The sequence below is a fragment of the Bidens hawaiensis genome, unplaced genomic scaffold (assembly GCF_021521415.1).
Source record: "Bidens hawaiensis isolate Kalapana, Puna unplaced genomic scaffold, B.hawaiensis_p1.1 tig00067919_1, whole genome shotgun sequence".
Lineage (NCBI taxonomy): Eukaryota > Viridiplantae > Streptophyta > Magnoliopsida > Asterales > Asteraceae > Bidens > Bidens hawaiensis.
In genome coordinates this window covers 27,663-33,293 of record NW_027502040.1, presented here as the reverse complement: position 1 = coordinate 33,293, position 5,631 = coordinate 27,663, and positions in this window count along the sequence as shown.

Below are 5,631 nucleotides of genomic sequence, written 5' to 3'. Positions count from 1 at the left end.
AAGCACTTACTAACATAATCCACTACATTGTTTTTCATTCCTGGCCACCAGTAGTCCCTTTTCAAATCTTGATACATCTTTGTAGCTCCAGGATGAATCGAGTATCTTGATTTATAAGCTTCATCTAAGATTCAACCTCTAAGATCATCATGGCGTGGGATCCACATATGGTCAAACCTAGTCTTAACACCATGAGTGTTTTCCATCAACTCATCTTGCTGGCCATAAACTCTTTCTTTCTTTACCAACTTCTCGTCTACTAACACCTCTGACTGCACCTTGATGATTTCTTCAAAAAGACTTGAATTCATAATCAGCTGGTATGACTTTATTGTTGCAATGACTTCTTCATTCTTATGACTTAGCGCGTCAGTGACCACATTAGCTTTACCAGGATAGTATTTAATGTCGCAATCGTAATCCTTAATCAATTCCAACCATCTTCTCTGTCTCATGTTTAATTCCTTCTGTTCGAAGAAGTACTTTAAACTCTTATGATCTGTGTAGATGGTACACTTAGTACCATACAGATAAAGTCTCCATACCTTAAGAGTATGCACTACAGCTGCTAGCTCTAAGTCATGCGTCGGATAAGTACTCTCGTGGACTTTCAACTGTCTAGATGCGTACGCTATCACATTACCTCGTTGCATCAACACGCAACCTAACCCACGATATGAAGCATCAGTACAAACAACCAAATCCTCATCTCCATCGGGTAAAGCAAGGATTGGAGCTTGCGTGAGTCTTTTCTTTAATTCCTCAAAAGCTTCGTCTTGGAACTTTCCCCAACTGAAAACTACCGACTTTCGGGCCATACCGGTCAACGGTGCAGCTATCTTGGAAAAACTTTTGATGAATCTCCTATAATAGCCAGCTAACCCTAAGAAGCTTCATATATCAGTCAGATTCTGCAGAGTCTTCCAGTTTGTTATCACCTCAATCTTAGTTGGGTCCACGGTAATCCCATCAGGATTAATCAAGTGTCCTAAAATTGCACTTCTCGTAACCAGAACGCGCATTTCGAAAACTTAGCATACAACTTTTCTTCCTTCAGAGTCTCCAATACCTCCCTCAAATGCTTCATGATCAGACTCACTCTTCGAATAAATCAATATATCATCAATGAAAATGATAACTGACTTATCCAACATCGGCCGACACACCCTATTCATCATATCCATAAATGCGACGGGAGCATTCGTTAGACCAAACGACATCACGAGAAACTCGTGGTGTCCATAACGCGTACGAAACACTGTCTTAGGGATGTATGCCTCTTTCACCTTTAGCTGGTGATAGCCTGATATGAGATCTATTCGTGAGAACCAACTTGAACCTTGGAGTAGGTCAAACAGATAATCGATCCTTGGCAAAGGATATCTATTCTTTACCGTAAGCTTATTCAACAAGCGATAATCTATGCACATTCTCATGCTTCCATCCTTTTTCTTCACGAACAACACCGGTGCGCCCCAAGGGGAAATACTTGGTCTAATAAAACCCTTGTCGAGGAGCTCTTGCAGTCGAGACATCAATTCTTTCATCTCGGACGGCGCTAGACAGTAAGGCGCTTTCGCGACGGGTTGGGCTTTCGGTACTAAGTCTATCTGAAATTCTATCTCTCGTTCTGGTGGCAACCCAGAAAGATCCTTAGGGAATACTTCAGGTAGGCACCGCACCCTCTCCTTAACAAGCCCTCGGCTTTAATCATCGTAATGACATTGAGCCCAGAACTTTCCTTATCACCGTAAACCGTTACCGCACTACCATCCAAGGACTTTAACTTTATCATTCTACTCTTACACACTATCTAAGCCTCAAACTCAGACAATCAATCCATTCCCAAAATCACATCGAAAACTCCCAAGGTCATAACATACAAGGTAACAGGGACCTCATGTCCCTCTAACTCTATCTAACAATCTTTAACCATTTTCATTATTTTAACCGAAGTGTCACTAGCGGTTTCTACTATGAAAGTTTCAAACACTTGACAACATTTCATTTTAGCTAATTTACTAAAGGGCGTTACTATGAAATTTTTGTTCGCACCCGAATCAAATAATACTGAAGCGGAAATACTGTTTACTAGAAACGTACCTGTGACGACATCTAGAATCTGCTTGGCTTGTTCTTGAGTCAGCATGTAGGCCCTAGTCTTTGGACTAGTTGGTTCAGAATCCTTCTTTCCACTTCCTCCAGCTTCGCTCTCAGTGCATTCCCTAGCAAAGTGACCCGTCTTACCGAACTTGTACATGCAGACTTTGCAATACAATCTGGAGCGTAATGCCCTACCTTCCCGCACTTGTAACAAGCATTCGTACCGAACTTTCCCTCACCAGCATGACTCTTCCCACACTTATAACAAGTGTCAGAACCTTTACCCCACCAGCATTCTCCACCGTGTGCTTTGCCACAAGTCTTGCACGAATTTTTTTCCCACACCTTCTGTTTCTTGTCATTTGAGTTCCACAACTGAGTACAGTGTCGTTTAACAGGAGCGACCCACTTCTTATCTTTCTTCTTTTCCCCCACAACAACGTCATCCGCAGCTAGGTCCTCATAAATCGTCTCTACGAGTTCGACGACAGAGTTAAAAGTAGCAGGTTTATTCGCCCTTACTAGTACGCAAACTTTTTGTGGTAATCCTCTCACATAGCACTTAAATCTCTTAGCTTCAGTGTTGACCATATCGGGTACCAACCTAGACATTCGGTTGAACTCAATGGTGTACTCACAATGTGTCATCGTCCCAGCATTCAAGTTCAGGAACTTCATCTCCGCCTTTTCGACCTCGGCGTCAGCACATAATTTCTTCATAACCAGTTCTTTCAGATCCTCCCATTTCATTGCCTTAATTTCCTCTGGACTCTTCCTCTACTCAATCGACTCCCACCAATACATTGACTCATCACCAAATGATTGGGTGGCATAACCGACAGCTTGGTCGGGAAGGCACTTGCTAATGCAGATAACCTTGTCCATAGTGGTTATTCATTGGAGAGTAGCGATTGCGTCTCCTAAACCAGTCAGCTTCGGCGGGTCGCATCCCTTGAAGGACTTATAGTTGCACCCACCTCGGCCTCTTTTCCTGTCATCAGCTTTCACAGACTTAACCACACTCGAGGCCTCCCTCTCTCCTTCCCCATCTCTCCTACCATCACCACCCGCCCCTTCAGCAGGTCTTTCATGGTTTTAGGCAGTTCCTTCAGGAGTCAGGTTCTTCACAGCTTTGGCTACAGCTTGAACGATAGCTATTCAAATAGCGGGATCTAGTTGAACCCCTTCGTTGTTGTTCGGGTTTCCTCCAGCTACGCTTCCTTCATCTCCGGTGTTGGAAGCTGCTTCAATCGAAGGTTGTCGGACACGACGAGGCCTACCACGATGTCCAATGCGACCTCCAGCCCTCGCAATTCCTCCAGCTCCCACATTTCCTCCCATTCCAGCCATTGTATTATAAACGGAAAAACACAAACGTCATCACTCAAGGAACTATTTAGTACAAGGATAGTAAGGCTAACAGGTAATAACAGTGGCCAGCTGTGATTAGCTGATCACGTTACTTTCCATGTCCTATACACTTCCCTTTATGAGTCTATTTGTGCTGATTCCAATCTCAAACAATTAAACAGTCAAACAAGCAAGAAATCCTATCCAAATCAATCAAGATAACATTAACATTATTATTTAACGATACACTTTACCTTTACTGATCTTGCTTGAGTGACACATGACATTCTTGAACTGGCATCTTTTTACTTAAATCTCATTCTCTGTTCGAGTCTAAGCATGTAGGATGCTTAAATCTCTCGAACTTTGCTCTGATACCAACTTGTAAGGCCCCGTTACCGGTACCTCAAATTCGAACATTTAATTTACTCATTAACATAGTTCTAATCAGAGTTAATAAAAACATTCGCGGAATATATAAAAACTTTCATAAAACATTACATACTTGTCTTAAACAAACATCTTTGTCTTTTAAAATAAACAAAACATTAAACATAAACTGATAAACGTCTCGAGTCTTCTGATGCCAGCCTCTTATTCAATGCCACGTGTTCCCCTCAAGCGAGCTGCCTCATCCTACACACCTGCGTGCATACTAAAAGTCAGCTACGCTGAGTGAGTTCTAGTTAATCACATAACATACATTACATACATACTTACATACTTTCATTCTTACTTTCATAATTTAAATTCTACTTTACTTTATTCTATTCTGCCTCGAATATTATTAGGGTCCGATCCCTTTTTCTGCCTCGGATATTATTTGGGTCCGGTCCCACTTCTACCTTGAGTATTATTAGGGCTCAGTCCCTTTCTGCCTCGAGATTTATTAGAGCTCGGTCCCTTTTCTACCTCAGATATTAGTAGGGTCCGGTCCCTTTCTACCTTGTTATCTCTTACATTCATTCATAACATACATACATACATACATATCATTCATACATCATACATAGCATTATAACTTGATAGTACGTGCAATATCCGAAGATCGTTCACGTACCGACAAGCAATCATTCTTACCGTTCACATAGTCACATAAGGCATACACTTATCAGTTAGAATAAATGTATTAACAATCACATTGAGTATGCACACAGCCCCGAAAACAAAACACAGAATTGGGGCTAGAAACTCACCTGGATTCTGTTTCTTTCTCTTTTATTGTAATTCACTTCTTTAACTGCGCCCTGCTAACTGTATATAGGGTACGCGTATTAATATTCATCCTATTTGTATTCTAGTTGGAAATGACTAAGTCTGGTATGATCGGTTGGCCTTGTTAAGATTTCATTTACTTATTATTTTTCCTACGAACCCTAAAATATTTTATTATTATCTTAAGACCCGATTATTTAAATATTCTTTTCTTTATCGAGTTCACGTCCCTTCTCGTAAACTGTCATGTGTTATAAGCATGTTCGTATTTAGACGTATGTGTGTGTATGTATAGGACACACGGGCTATCTCATACTTATGGGCCTCCAAGTGTGATCTTAGGTGTATACTTAAGCGAGTATTTCATTATACTTATACATACTCTCGGGTTCTCAACGAAGTCAATTACAAATTTATCAAATCATTTCGTAATGTAATCGAACTATAAGTGATCGAGTGTAAGGAGTGTAATAGGGCTCGGGTTTGTATTTGTGCTTGGCTGGATCTTGGGTTGTGTGTTGGTAATAAGAAAATAAGCCTAAGTCCTCCTTATCTTTTAACATCAGGCCCAAACCTCCTCTTTACTACAGCTCCAAACCTTTGAAACCCCAAAATCTATTACAATGAGATCGATGATGATGAAATTGATTGATTACTTGTAATCGAACAAGTGTATGCGAGTCTAAGGTGATTGATTTCAACTGTAATCGACCCCATATTGTTATCAATCAATCGCGCAGCTTATCAGACCTTGTAATCGGCCCTATCACAAATAAATTAGCCAAAGTATGCGGATATTCACATACGTATACATTGTAAACGATTTTCAGTGTAGTTTATTCATTATATTCAAGTATCGATTGACTGATAGTTAGTTTGTACTCCATTTCTGCAGAAATCACATACATTGTATGCGATTCAATTGTAATCGAGTCACAGAGTATGCGAGTTCGATTGTAATCG